General features: G+C 45.8%; 4 non-coding genes and 1 pseudogene across 4 annotated transcripts; all 5 read left to right on the top strand.

Moving 5' to 3' along the window:
• Nucleotides 1-1,124: 1,124 nt before the first annotated feature.
• Nucleotides 1,125-1,315, top strand: LOC130304047 (U2 spliceosomal RNA). Its single transcript, XR_008853865.1, has one exon. It is a non-coding gene; the product is annotated as a U2 spliceosomal RNA (small nuclear RNA).
• A 2,089-nt stretch (nt 1,316-3,404) lies between these two features.
• Nucleotides 3,405-3,595, top strand: LOC130304065 (U2 spliceosomal RNA). Its single transcript, XR_008853882.1, has one exon. It is a non-coding gene; the product is annotated as a U2 spliceosomal RNA (small nuclear RNA).
• Nucleotides 3,596-5,687: 2,092 nt separating this feature from the next.
• On the top strand, nt 5,688-5,878 carry LOC130304064 (U2 spliceosomal RNA). Its single transcript, XR_008853881.1, has one exon. It is a non-coding gene; the product is annotated as a U2 spliceosomal RNA (small nuclear RNA).
• Nucleotides 5,879-7,969: 2,091 nt separating this feature from the next.
• On the top strand, nt 7,970-8,187 carry LOC130304081 (U2 spliceosomal RNA; annotated as a pseudogene).
• Nucleotides 8,188-13,576: 5,389 nt separating this feature from the next.
• Nucleotides 13,577-13,762, top strand: LOC130304066 (U2 spliceosomal RNA). Its single transcript, XR_008853883.1, has one exon. It is a non-coding gene; the product is annotated as a U2 spliceosomal RNA (small nuclear RNA).
• Nucleotides 13,763-15,414: the final 1,652 nt, after the last annotated feature.

Here is a 15,414-nt window from a genome sequence, read left to right as displayed (position 1 = left end):
CCCCCAGTGTCTCCATCTGCTGGCGGTATTGAATAAGCATTGCTGCACTGATGGGGTATGCATTAGACGAAAAAAAAGAAGAAAAAGAAGAATAATACGCCCAGAAAAGAGGCGAAAAGGAGAAAAACGTAAAAAAACGTGAAAAAAAAGTAAGAGGAAGAGAAGGGAAAAAAAGGTGGAAATGGGTTTAAAAGTGATTTCGGCGGAGAAATATATATATATATATATATATATATATATATATATATATATACGCGCACACACACACATATATATAAACGTATTCTCCGTTGAGATATTGCAGCCGCTGCTGTGTCCAGGCCCAGGAGCCTTAGCACTGTGCTGTGATGTCACTCAATACCACTGACATCACTAGGTGTAAACAACATCTCTCCTTTGCTGTGTATGTGACTATGGAGCTGTTTGGTGATGTCGTCTATTATGGCCTTCATAGAAGCAACAGGAGATTGTTGCATCCATCTAGAACCCTCAGAACTACAGTGCTATGATGTCACTCACTTCCACAGGCCTCAGAGTGTAAACAACAACAACCCAGCTTTGTTGTGTATGTAACCATAGGGATTTGTGATGTCACCTAGAACCTTCACAGCAGCGACAGCTTTATGAGGAGCATCAGCACTGCTCTGCCTGAGCAGAACCATCACCGCCATAGGTTGTCAAATAACCCGGGTTTAACCCACACAGGTAAGTCCAATGGGGTGCAGGCATGTCCTCTATGCTTACAGCTTCCCGTGGGTGTTGGTTTGATACCGTTTGGGGACAGCCAAGGAGGCATCTGCAGGCAACAAAGGTAGGTGTGTGCTTGTGTGTGTGTTTCCTATGCAGATCCTAAGCCCAGTGTCACATGCAAGTAGGAGGAGTAAGAAGGGTTCCTGGCAAATCCGGGTTATGGATTACATTTAAAAAGGCCCCGTGGGAGTGCAATGGGCCCCTGTCTTGCTGCTTAGCAATAATGGTATGGGTTTAGGTTCTGCTGTGTGTACTGGTGGTTGACTGCCCCCCAGCCCAGAGTGTGCATGGAAAATTGTCTGGCAGCCTCCCTGACAGCAAGCAGTGATAGTGCCCATGAAGGGCACCTTGTTGGGCCCGCCCCTTTCACGGTTATCGCTTCTCGGCCTTTTGGCTAAGATCAAGTGTAGTATCTGTTCTTATCAGTTTAATATCTGATACGTCCCCTATCTGGGGACCATATATTAAATGGATTTTTGAGAACGGGGGCCGATTTCGAAGCTTGCTTCCGTCGCCCTATGCATTGACCCGATATGGCAGTATCTTCGGGTACAGTGCACCACCCCCTTACAGGGTTAAAAAGAAAGATTCCTACTTTCATTGCTACCTGCTTGCTGGCTAGCCAGCTAGCCAGCCCTGTGGGCCTTGCTGCTGCTGCAGCCAAAAAACAAAAGGTGGTGCTGCTGCTGCTTCTGCTGCTTCTGCTTCTGCTTGTGTCTGGCCGCTGTTGGAGCGTCCAGGCACAGGACTTCTGCTGCTGCTGACTAAATGGCCTCCTTAATTGGATCATTTGAGTAGCCAGCACACCTGTGCAGGTAGGGCATGACATGATAGGCAGCTGCCTTGATAGCGGGTGGGTGCTGAATGTTCCTAATTGACAAAATAAGATTAATGCTTATGAAGAAATATAAAATCTCATCCCTTCCCCAATATCGCGCCACACCCCTACCCCTTAATTCCCTGGTTGAACTTGATGGACATATGTCTTTTTTCGACCGTACTAACTATGTAACTATGTAACATAACATGGGGGGGGGGGGGGGGGGTCTCCTGGCTGTTCACACAGGTGTGTCATTGCTGTACATTGACCATGCATTGCTTCTGTGGTATTGCAAAGGCAAAGACAAATGCTTCCAGCCATCCATTGCACTAATGGATTGGTCATCAGCTGGCTGTCTATGTCCCGCATCAATATAGACCAAAGTACAGAGGGTTAGGTTATGCTATTGTGCACCTACCTGATGCATCAGAAGGTGCGAGGCCCTTGCTAAATTCTGTGCACAGACTTTGAGATCTATACTTTAGACTGTATCTAAACCTGCTCCAACATGGACTGACATTCTGGCCTACTTTCAGCCGATGCGACTTGTCTGTCGCTGAACAGTCGCTTTTTATGTATTCAGCACCTATGTATAATGTTGTAAAAATGCTCTAGAAGCTAAAGTCGCAGAAATGTCACACATATTTGGCCTGCAACTTTCTGTGCGACAAATTCAGACAGGAAAAATCAGTATAAATCCTTAGAAAATTATCCCCCAGTGTCTCCATCTGCTGGCGGTATTGAATAAGCATTGCTGCACTGATGGGGTATGCATTAGACGAAAAAAAAGAAGAAAAAGAAGAATAATACGCCCAGAAAAGAGGCGAAAAGGAGAAAAACGTAAAAAAACGTGAAAAAAAAGTAAGAGGAAGAGAAGGGAAAAAAAGGTGGAAATGGGTTTAAAAGTGATTTCGGCGGAGAAATATATATATATATATATATATATATATATATATATATACGCGCACACACACACATATATATAAACGTATTCTCCGTTGAGATATTGCAGCCGCTGCTGTGTCCAGGCCCAGGAGCCTTAGCACTGTGCTGTGATGTCACTCAATACCACTGACATCACTAGGTGTAAACAACATCTCTCCTTTGCTGTGTATGTGACTATGGAGCTGTTTGGTGATGTCGTCTATTATGGCCTTCATAGAAGCAACAGGAGATTGTTGCATCCATCTAGAACCCTCAGAACTACAGTGCTATGATGTCACTCACTTCCACAGGCCTTGCAGAGTGTAAACAACAACAACCCAGCTTTGTTGTGTATGTAACCATAGGGATTTGTGATGTCACCTAGAACCTTCACAGCAGCGACAGCTTTATGAGGAGCATCAGCACTGCTCTGCCTGAGCAGAACCATCACCGCCATAGGTTGTCAAATAACCCGGGTTTAACCCACACAGGTAAGTCCAATGGGGTGCAGGCATGTCCTCTATGCTTACAGCTTCCCGTGGGTGTTGGTTTGATACCGTTTGGGGACAGCCAAGGAGGCATCTGCAGGCAACAAAGGTAGGTGTGTGCTTGTGTGTGTGTTTCCTATGCAGATCCTAAGCCCAGTGTCACATGCAAGTAGGAGGAGTAAGAAGGGTTCCTGGCAAATCCGGGTTATGGATTGCATTTAAAAAGGCCCCGTGGGAGTGCAATGGGCCCCTGTCTTGCTGCTTAGCAATAATGGTATGGGTTTAGGTTCTGCTGTGTGTACTGGTGGTTGACTGCCCCCCAGCCCAGAGTGTGCATGGAAAATTGTCTGGCAGCCTCCCTGACAGCAAGCAGTGATAGTGCCCATGAAGGGCACCTTGTTGGGCCCGCCCCTTTCACGGTTATCGCTTCTCGGCCTTTTGGCTAAGATCAAGTGTAGTATCTGTTCTTATCAGTTTAATATCTGATACATCCCCTATCTGGGGACCATATATTAAATGGATTTTTGAGAACGGGGGCCGATTTCGAAGCTTGCTTCCGTCGCCCTATGCATTGACCCGATATGGCAGTATCTTCGGGTACAGTGCACCACCCCCTTACAGGGTTAAAAAGAAAGATTCCTACTTTCATTGCTACCTGCTTGCTGGCTAGCCAGCTAGCCAGCCCTGTGGGCCTTGCTGCTGCTGCAGCCAAAAAACAAAAGGTGGTGCTGCTGCTGCTTCTGCTGCTTCTGCTTCTGCTTGTGTCTGGCCGCTGTTGGAGCGTCCAGGCACAGGACTTCTGCTGCTGCTGACTAAATGGCCTCCTTAATTGGATCATTTGAGTAGCCAGCACACCTGTGCAGGTAGGGCATGACATGATAGGCAGCTGCCTTGATAGCGGGTGGGTGCTGAATGTTCCTAATTGACAAAATAAGATTAATGCTTATGAAGAAATATAAAATCTCATCCCTTCCCCAATATCGCGCCACACCCCTACCCCTTAATTCCCTGGTTGAACTTGATGGACATATGTCTTTTTTCGACCGTACTAACTATGTAACTATGTAACATAACATGGGGGGGGGGGGGGGGGGGTCTCCTGGCTGTTCACACAGGTGTGTCATTGCTGTACATTGACCATGCATTGCTTCTGTGGTATTGCAAAGGCAAAGACAAATGCTTCCAGCCATCCATTGCACTAATGGATTGGTCATCAGCTGGCTGTCTATGTCCCGCATCAATATAGACCAAAGTACAGAGGGTTAGGTTATGCTATTGTGCACCTACCTGATGCATCAGAAGGTGCGAGGCCCTTGCTAAATTCTGTGCACAGACTTTGAGATCTATACTTTAGACTGTATCTAAACCTGCTCCAACATGGACTGACATTCTGGCCTACTTTCAGCCGATGCGACTTGTCTGTCGCTGAACAGTCGCTTTTTATGTATTCAGCACCTATGTATAATGTTGTAAAAATGCTCTAGAAGCTAAAGTCGCAGAAATGTCACACATATTTGGCCTGCAACTTTCTGTGCGACAAATTCAGACAGGAAAAATCAGTATAAATCCTTAGAAAATTATCCCCCAGTGTCTCCATCTGCTGGCGGTATTGAATAAGCATTGCTGCACTGATGGGGTATGCATTAGACGAAAAAAAAGAAGAAAAAGAAGAATAATACGCCCAGAAAAGAGGCGAAAAGGAGAAAAACGTAAAAAAACGTGAAAAAAAAGTAAGAGGAAGAGAAGGGAAAAAAAGGTGGAAATGGGTTTAAAAGTGATTTCGGCGGAGAAATATATATATATATATATATATATATATATATATATATATACGCGCACACACACACATATATATAAACGTATTCTCCGTTGAGATATTGCAGCCGCTGCTGTGTCCAGGCCCAGGAGCCTTAGCACTGTGCTGTGATGTCACTCAATACCACTGACATCACTAGGTGTAAACAACATCTCTCCTTTGCTGTGTATGTGACTATGGAGCTGTTTGGTGATGTCGTCTATTATGGCCTTCATAGAAGCAACAGGAGATTGTTGCATCCATCTAGAACCCTCAGAACTACAGTGCTATGATGTCACTCACTTCCACAGGCCTTGCAGAGTGTAAACAACAACAACCCAGCTTTGTTGTGTATGTAACCATAGGGATTTGTGATGTCACCTAGAACCTTCACAGCAGCGACAGCTTTATGAGGAGCATCAGCACTGCTCTGCCTGAGCAGAACCATCACCGCCATAGGTTGTCAAATAACCCGGGTTTAACCCACACAGGTAAGTCCAATGGGGTGCAGGCATGTCCTCTATGCTTACAGCTTCCCGTGGGTGTTGGTTTGATACCGTTTGGGGACAGCCAAGGAGGCATCTGCAGGCAACAAAGGTAGGTGTGTGCTTGTGTGTGTGTTTCCTATGCAGATCCTAAGCCCAGTGTCACATGCAAGTAGGAGGAGTAAGAAGGGTTCCTGGCAAATCCGGGTTATGGATTGCATTTAAAAAGGCCCCGTGGGAGTGCAATGGGCCCCTGTCTTGCTGCTTAGCAATAATGGTATGGGTTTAGGTTCTGCTGTGTGTACTGGTGGTTGACTGCCCCCCAGCCCAGAGTGTGCATGGAAAATTGTCTGGCAGCCTCCCTGACAGCAAGCAGTGATAGTGCCCATGAAGGGCACCTTGTTGGGCCCGCCCCTTTCACGGTTATCGCTTCTCGGCCTTTTGGCTAAGATCAAGTGTAGTATCTGTTCTTATCAGTTTAATATCTGATACATCCCCTATCTGGGGACCATATATTAAATGGATTTTTGAGAACGGGGGCCGATTTCGAAGCTTGCTTCCGTCGCCCTATGCATTGACCCGATATGGCAGTATCTTCGGGTACAGTGCACCACCCCCTTACAGGGTTAAAAAGAAAGATTCCTACTTTCATTGCTACCTGCTTGCTGGCTAGCCAGCTAGCCAGCCCTGTGGGCCTTGCTGCTGCTGCAGCCAAAAAACAAAAGGTGGTGCTGCTGCTGCTTCTGCTGCTTCTGCTTCTGCTTGTGTCTGGCCGCTGTTGGAGCGTCCAGGCACAGGACTTCTGCTGCTGCTGACTAAATGGCCTCCTTAATTGGATCATTTGAGTAGCCAGCACACCTGTGCAGGTAGGGCATGACATGATAGGCAGCTGCCTTGATAGCGGGTGGGTGCTGAATGTTCCTAATTGACAAAATAAGATTAATGCTTATGAAGAAATATAAAATCTCATCCCTTCCCCAATATCGCGCCACACCCCTACCCCTTAATTCCCTGGTTGAACTTGATGGACATATGTCTTTTTTCGACCGTACTAACTATGTAACTATGTAACATAACATGGGGGGGGGGGGGGGAGGTCTCCTGGCTGTTCACACAGGTGTGTCATTGCTGTACATTGACCATGCATTGCTTCTGTGGTATTGCAAAGGCAAAGACAAATGCTTCCAGCCATCCATTGCACTAATGGATTGGTCATCAGCTGGCTGTCTATGTCCCGCATCAATATAGACCAAAGTACAGAGGGTTAGGCTATGCTATTGTGCACCTACCTGATGCATCAGAAGGTGCGAGGCCCTTGCTAAATTCTGTGCACAGACTTTGAGATCTATACTTTAGACTGTATCTAAACCTGCTCCAACATGGACTGACATTCTGGCCTACTTTCAGCCGATGCGACTTGTCTGTCGCTGAACAGTCGCTTTTTATGTATTCAGCACCTATGTATAATGTTGTAAAAATGCTCTAGAAGCTAAAGTCGCAGAAATGTCACACATATTTGGCCTGCAACTTTCTGTGCGACAAATTCAGACAGGAAAAATCAGTATAAATCCTTAGAAAATTATCCCCCAGTGTCTCCATCTGCTGGCGGTATTGAATAAGCATTGCTGCACTGATGGGGTATGCATTAGACGAAAAAAAAGAAGAAAAAGAAGAATAATACGCCCAGAAAAGAGGCGAAAAGGAGAAAAACGTAAAAAAACGTGAAAAAAAAGTAAGAGGAAGAGAAGGGAAAAAAAGGTGGAAATGGGTTTAAAAGTGATTTCGGCGGAGAAATATATATATATATATATATATATATATATATATATATATACGCGCACACACACACATATATATAAACGTATTCTCCGTTGAGATATTGCAGCCGCTGCTGTGTCCAGGCCCAGGAGCCTTAGCACTGTGCTGTGATGTCACTCAATACCACTGACATCACTAGGTGTAAACAACATCTCTCCTTTGCTGTGTATGTGACTATGGAGCTGTTTGGTGATGTCGTCTATTATGGCCTTCATAGAAGCAACAGGAGATTGTTGCATCCATCTAGAACCCTCAGAACTACAGTGCTATGATGTCACTCACTTCCACAGGCCTTGCAGAGTGTAAACAACAACAACCCAGCTTTGTTGTGTATGTAACCATAGGGATTTGTGATGTCACCTAGAACCTTCACAGCAGCGACAGCTTTATGAGGAGCATCAGCACTGCTCTGCCTGAGCAGAACCATCACCGCCATAGGTTGTCAAATAACCCGGGTTTAACCCACACAGGTAAGTCCAATGGGGTGCAGGCATGTCCTCTATGCTTACAGCTTCCCGTGGGTGTTGGTTTGATACCGTTTGGGGACAGCCAAGGAGGCATCTGCAGGCAACAAAGGTAGGTGTGTGCTTGTGTGTGTGTTTCCTATGCAGATCCTAAGCCCAGTGTCACATGCAAGTAGGAGGAGTAAGAAGGGTTCCTGGCAAATCCGGGTTATGGATTGCATTTAAAAAGGCCCCGTGGGAGTGCAATGGGCCCCTGTCTTGCTGCTTAGCAATAATGGTATGGGTTTAGGTTCTGCTGTGTGTACTGGTGGTTGACTGCCCCCCAGCCCAGAGTGTGCATGGAAAATTGTCTGGCAGCCTCCCTGACAGCAAGCAGTGATAGTGCCCATGAAGGGCACCTTGTTGGGCCCGCCCCTTTCACGGTTATCGCTTCTCGGCCTTTTGGCTAAGATCAAGTGTAGTATCTGCATTTGGTCTGGTCGGAAGGTGTCTGTGGTACCCCGCTTCTCGGCCTTGGGGGATTGTCTCTCCTTACGGAGGGACTTCACCCCCTTGCTGCTATTGGGGAGCGGGCTTAGTCCACAGACAACGGGTTGCGATCCCCCTGTCTCTGGGACCTTGTGTCTCAGAAGGCATTTTCGGTACGTTGAGCGTTACCTGTAGCTTCGGAAGCACCTAGGGTACCCCCGACCTCTGCCTTGGGTAAGGGTTCCGCTTTTATAGCGGGATTCCGAGCCCCTGCTGCTATTGGGGAAGGGGCTTAGTCCCTGGGTGTGGAAGATGCCGTTCTCCTGGGCTTTCCCCTCTGGGGAAATGTCGATGCGAAATACCATCCGCATAGAGGTGTCGGAGAGCCATCGTCAGTTGAAGAACCTCCGCTTCATTGCGGAGGTGATTCTTCTTGACTACTTCCGCCTCAATAGGGAGGACATCCTGTGTCTAAATGACCAGGAAAGCCGTGGCCTGTATACCGTCACCTTCACGGCCACGGCGTGTTGCGATAACATCTATGCAACCTTGTCTGGTGCGGACCAGAGGGACGATCGACTCGACGGTCTTTCGTTCCAGTTCCTCTATGGTGAGGAACATATACCGTTGGTGGTGGCTATGCACAGCCCTCATGTGACCACGGAGGATATAGCCACTTTTCTTCGGCGATACTGCGAAGAGGTGCGATTCGCAAACAAAATATTGAACTCCGTGCGGTTCTGGAACGGCAAGAGGAAGTTCTGGGTCAAGCTCCGTAAGGATCCCGGTGGTATTGGGGGTCTTTGCCATCCGCCCCCAAATTTTGCCATCGGGAGAGTTCGGGGCTTCCTGTTCTATCCTCAAATGCCTATGTATTGCCGAAATTGCTTGAGGTTTGGCCACACCCAGGAGACCTGCGGCGCGGAGCGTGTGATTCGCTGCAATAGGTGTGGCCAAGAAGGTCACATAGCCTCAAGATGTAGCCATACGATAAGGTGTAACCTCTGCGGAGAGGAAAATCATGATTTTAATTCCTGTCCCCATAAAGCAAAAACTACGATGGGTGGGTCAAGGCTGGGCCCACCCAAAGAGGGGACAGGACAAAAGACGTCCTTTTTTAAGATGCCCAAACCCCAGAAGGCAGGTACTGATGGGTCCAGGCCCAAGACCTCTGGTGCTCCATCGGGGGGCCCACCGGTGGTAGTGCTGGGGGGAGGCCATGGGGATTCCACGAAGCCCGGGCGGGTGATCGAGTTTACTGCCCGGGAAATTGAAAGACGTCGATCGACTTCCTACCTGGCTCAAGAGCCCGCCGAAACTTCTGAAGGGGGCTCACCTGTGGCGGGTGGCAGCCGACGGGCCTCGGTGGGGGCAGAGGTGGACCCAAAATTGCAGCATAAGCCAGGTACTGGCTTGGCCCAGGGTCGCCCTGCTCCGGACGAAGAGGCCCCGGTGAAAGCCCGCCGGAAGGGGAGCCAGGTGGCCAGGTCTGAGCCCGGTCCTGTTACTCCGCCTATACAGGACAGGGCCAAGAAGACAAGTGGCGCCAAACCAGGGTTTGCTGCCCCGCCAGCAGTGGACCCGGTGGGTAAAACTGGCCATCGTCGATCGATGGGGAAGTTGGAGCAACAGTCCTCAGCAACGCTTGCTGGGGAACAAGCGATGAAAACTTCCCAAGGTAGCGGCAAAGGTTCCGGAAAAGAGGCCTCACAGGCCCCTGTGCAGCAGTTCCAGTCGTCAAAAGATGAAAGAAGACGCAGATCCATCAGCCGGGGGCCAGAGATTACATCGAGTGAGAGCAACACAGAGGATATGGACAGCAGTATGACATTTAAAAGACAAAGAGAAGAAGAAGAGGAAGACATTCAAAGGAAAGCGGCGTGCCGTAGTTCGGACGAGAGCGAGCTCAGGGTCGGGGCATCATCGATCTCAAGCTCCGACCCTCAGAACATTAAGGAGCTGATGACCCCGCAGGCGGGGGATGACGGTACGCAGCTTATTATTGACTTTGATTCTCCAAGCACGGACTCTCCATAAACTATGCCTATCCCTGTAAAAATTGCCTCACTCAATGTGAGGTCCTTAAAGAGCCCTGATCGCAGGGCTGCTTTATTTTCTTATCTAGAGACATGTGACTTTGACCTTTGCCTGCTACAAGAATGTGGAATCCCTAGTAAAATGGACTATAAAGACTTAAAAGAAGACTGGAAGCTGGGCCCATCCATATGGTCCGGTGCAAATGACTGTCGTTCTGTGGGTGTTGGGCTGCTCTGCCGAGGCCAGTCCTTTTCTATTCATACAGTAACTGAGATTGTGCCTGGCAGAGCTCTTTTAATTCATCTATATTTTAATGGACTTTTAATTCGTGTTTTAAATGTGTATGCCCCTCCTGATAAACAGGAGCGGGCAGAACTATTTGAAATTTTACCACTGTTTTGTGTTGGGTCTTCCCCCCTGCTGGTGGGAGGTGATTTTAACTGCATACGTGATGGGGAACACCGGCAGGGTGGGGATATTAATCGTAAAGACCGCACTTCTTACCTGCTTAAAAATTTTATTGATGATTTTAACTTGAAAGATTGCTGGAAGGATCTCTTGCCGGAGGACCCGGGCGCCACATGGTCCAATGGAAGAGTGAGCTCCAGAATCGATTTTAGTTTTTCCTCTAGAGCTTTTAAACCCCTGAAATGCACGCTCGAGCAGAATATCTTCTCTGATCATAAGCTCTTCTTGGTGGTCCTGGAGCTAGAGGGGGAGCAAAAAGCAAAAAGGGGCCTCTGGAGATTAAACACCACACTCCTAGAGGACCCTGAGATAAAAGAGGAGTTTGTGCGGACCTACCAATGCTGGCAATCACAAAGAAAACCCCACGAGCCTATGCTGCACTGGTGGGAGGGCACCAAATCTAAAATCAGGTTTTTTTTTATCAAAGCAGGTAAGAAGAAGGCAAAAATGGAAAAACAGTGGTTTTATGTTCTTAACATGCGTTTAAATGTACTTTTTAAATTGAAAGAAGCTGGTATGGATGTAGAAAATGATATTTTAAACCTTAAAACTGAAATAAAACATGCCATAGAAAAGAAAGGGAAACAAATCATTTTTAACTCACATGTGCAGCACCTGGAGGAGGGCGAGAAATGTTCCCGTTTCTTTTTTAAAAAAGTGATGAATAGGAGGGATATCATCCAAAACCTTGAGGGTGAATCCACTCCAAAAGGCATGTTAGATGCAGTTTTTAACTTCTACCAGCTTCTTTTTAATAAGAAAGATCTTAATCCATCCTTTTTAGAACATGTTCTTAATTCCCTTGATTTTAAGCTAGATGTTTTAGACCAGGAGGTTTTATCCCGTGATCTTAACTTAGATGAACTTTTATTTGTTTTTAAAAGTTTTTCTAGTGGGAAGGCCCCTGGGGAAGATGGTTTACCCATCGAATTTTATTTAGCTTTTTGGGATATTTTAAAGGATGATATGGTTTTATTGTATAAAGAAACTTTTATTGTTAATGAACTTCCCCCTTCCTGGAGGAGGGGGATTGTATCATTACTTTTTAAAAAGGGTGAAAAGGATATGCTAAAAAATTGGCGCCCCATCACACTTTTAAATGTCGATTATAAAGTTTTAGCCAAGTTATTAGCTGTCCGTTTTAAACCTTTTATTCATAAATTAATTCACCCAAATCAGGTTTGTGGGGTACCTGGAAGGTCTATAGCTGAATCCCTAAATATTTTAAGAGATGTTTTATGGTATTTTAAGGATAGAAATCAAACTGTAGCAATTTTATCCTTAGACTTTGAAAAAGCCTTTGATAGGGTCTCCCATGAATACCTGTTTTTAGTTCTTAAAAAGATGGCAGTGCCTGAAACGATTTTAAGCCGAATCATGCTTTTATACCGATCCTGTTTTAGTCAAGTCTCTGTTAATGGCTTTTTAACCAGCGGTGTTCCTCTTTTATCAGGTGTCAAACAGGGCTGCCCCCTGTCCCCACTCCTTTTTATTTGCGCAATCGAACCACTGATGGCCCTCCTCAGAAAAGACCGGGTAGTAAGAGGCGTACCGATACCTGGTGGAGGAGGGACCCATCTAAAGGTGTTGGGGTACATGGATGATGTCACCATACTGTGCCCGGACTCTCCATCCATGAGGGGGGCATTGAGGAACACCAGCTATTTCTGCGAGGTCTCTGGTTTTAAGCTAAACACAGATAAATGTGACTGTTTTTATATTGGCTCCTGGGATTCATCCATCACCCCAGGAGTCACAATGCAACAGGATCAAATTAAAGTTTTAGGTATTGTTTTTAACCAGGTCAATGATGGGAGCCCTAACTGGGATTCAGCTATAGCTAAGATGGAGAAGAAGATTTTAATGTGGAATCTTAGAAACCTTACCATGGAGGGGAAGATTTTAATAATAAAGATGGTTTTACTCCCTATTATGCTATACATTGCCATGGTATTTCCTCCATCTATTTTATACATTAAAAAAGTAACTAGAATTGTTTTTACTTTTTTATGGGGTTCAAAAATGGAGAAATTAAAGCGTGATTTTATGTACAAAAGTAAAGATAATGGCGGGAAAGATGTTCCTAACCTTTTTACTTTCTTTTACATAAAGTATTTTTGTTTCTGTTTTAAAATTATTAAATCCGATGGCATTTTTAGCTGCTTTTTAAGGTACGCTGCGGGCATGGTTTTTAAAAGATGGTTGCGCATCCCTCTGAACGCTCCGGTGCTTCTGTGTCCCCCAAAACATTATGTGGTGTTGGAAAAGACAGTCAGGCTCCTAGGTCTCCAAGATTTGGAGCCTGACATACTGGGGGACCAGAGAAAGGTATCAAAGGTCCTCAGGCGGAGTGAGGTTACCCTGGCAGTGTCCAATTTCACACAGGCAAGATCCAAAAAGGTATGGCGGAACGTGTACGGGAAGTTTCTGGCGAATGTACACAGGGATCTTGCCTGGGCAATCGTCCACCAGTGCCTCCCTACTCGTGAGTTCCAGCACAGGCGAGGACTGGTGGCGAGAGCCAAGTGCCCGAGAGATGGCTGCGGAGTGGACGAAACGGTGCTGCACATATTTTGGAACTGCCCTTTTGCACGGGAGCTTTGGAGGAAGGTAGGCCCACTTTTGAAGTGGGCCTGCGGCCTAAAAGATTTTAATCACGAATGTGTCTTTTACGGTCTTTTTAACTGCCCCAATTTTAAACAGCAGATGATCTGCTGGATGATTATTAATTGTTTTAAAAATGCCATCTGGAAAGTTAGGAACATCTTACTTTTTAAACATGATTTTATTGATGTTAAAAACTGTATAAAGCTGGCCCTGAGTGAGATGTACATCTATTACCTAAGAGACAAGAAACAGTTGGGGGCCAGCGAGGCAGCATCCATGTGGTGTCTGCCTCTATGGAACGAAATAACAATATAATCAGTTTTTATGACATTTGTATAATGTTTTATCCTGCCATTTTTATTTTTTCTCCTTTTATAACTGGTTTTATTATTTGTATTTTAAAACTTTTGTGAACCTTTTATTATTTTGCATTTTAAATTCTGTATGGTTTCTTATTTATTCAATAAAATTTTGTTGAAACCTTATCTGTTCTTATCAGTTTAATATCTGATACGTCCCCTATCTGGGGACCATATATTAAATGGATTTTTGAGAACGGGGGCCGATTTCGAAGCTTGCTTCCGTCGCCCTATGCATTGACCCGATATGGCAGTATCTTCGGGTACAGTGCACCACCCCCTTACAGGGTTAAAAAGAAAGATTCCTACTTTCATTGCTACCTGCTTGCTGGCTAGCCAGCTAGCCAGCCCTGTGGGCCTTGCTGCTGCTGCAGCCAAAAAACAAAAGGTGGTGCTGCTGCTGCTTCTGCTGCTTCTGCTTCTGCTTGTGTCTGGCCGCTGTTGGAGCGTCCAGGCACAGGACTTCTGCTGCTGCTGACTAAATGGCCTCCTTAATTGGATCATTTGAGTAGCTAGCACACCTGTGCAGGTAGGGCATGACATGATAGGCAGCTGCCTTGATAGCGGGTGGGTGCTGAATGTTCCTAATTGACAAAATAAGATTAATGCTTATGAAGAAATATAAAATCTCATCCCTTCCCCAATATCGCGCCACACCCCTACCCCTTAATTCCCTGGTTGAACTTGATGGACATATGTCTTTTTTCGACCGTACTAACTATGTAACTATGTAACATAACATGGGGGGGGGGGGGGGTCTCCTGGCTGTTCACACAGGTGTGTCATTGCTGTACATTGACCATGCATTGCTTCTGTGGTATTGCAAAGGCAAAGACAAATGCTTCCAGCCATCCATTGCACTAATGGATTGGTCATCAGCTGGCTGTCTATGTCCCGCATCAATATAGACCAAAGTACAGAGGGTTAGGCTATGCTATTGTGCACCTACCTGATGCATCAGAAGGTGCGAGGCCCTTGCTAAATTCTGTGCACAGACTTTGAGATCTATACTTTAGACTGTATCTAAACCTGCTCCAACATGGACTGACATTCTGGCCTACTTTCAGCCGATGCGACTTGTCTGTCGCTGAACAGTCGCTTTTTATGTATTCAGCACCTATGTATAATGTTGTAAAAATGCTCTAGAAGCTAAAGTCGCAGAAATGTCACACATATTTGGCCTGCAACTTTCTGTGCGACAAATTCAGACAGGAAAAATCAGTATAAATCCTTAGAAAATTATCCCCCAGTGTCTCCATCTGCTGGCGGTATTGAATAAGCATTGCTGCACTGATGGGGTATGCATTAGACGAAAAAAAAGAAGAAAAAGAAGAATAATACGCCCAGAAAAGAGGCGAAAAGGAGAAAAACGTAAAAAAACGTGAAAAAAAAGTAAGAGGAAGAGAAGGGAAAAAAAGGTGGAAATGGGTTTAAAAGTGATTTCGGCGGAGAAATATATATATATATATATATATATATATATATATATATATATATACGCGCACACACACACATATATATAAACGTATTCTCCGTTGAGATATTGCAGCCGCTGCTGTGTCCAGGCCCAGGAGCCTTAGCACTGTGCTGTGATGTCACTCAATACCACTGACATCACTAGGTGTAAACAACATCTCTCCTTTGCTGTGTATGTGACTATGGAGCTGTTTGGTGATGTCGTCTATTATGGCCTTCATAGAAGCAACAGGAGATTGTTGCATCCATCTAGAACCCTCAGAACTACAGTGCTATGATGTCACTCACTTCCACAGGCCTTGCAGAGTGTAAACAACAACAACCCAGCTTTGTTGTGTATGTAACCATAGGGATTTGTGATGTCACCTAGAACCTTCACAGCAGCGACAGCTTTATGAGGAGCATCAGCACTGCTCTGCCTGAGCAGAACCATCACCGCCATAGGTTGTCAAATA

The sequence above is a fragment of the Hyla sarda genome, unplaced genomic scaffold (genome assembly GCF_029499605.1).
Source record: "Hyla sarda isolate aHylSar1 unplaced genomic scaffold, aHylSar1.hap1 scaffold_1260, whole genome shotgun sequence".
NCBI lineage: Eukaryota > Metazoa > Chordata > Amphibia > Anura > Hylidae > Hyla > Hyla sarda.
The sequence above is the reverse complement of the archived record's forward strand: the minus strand, read 5'-3'. Positions and strand labels throughout refer to the sequence as shown.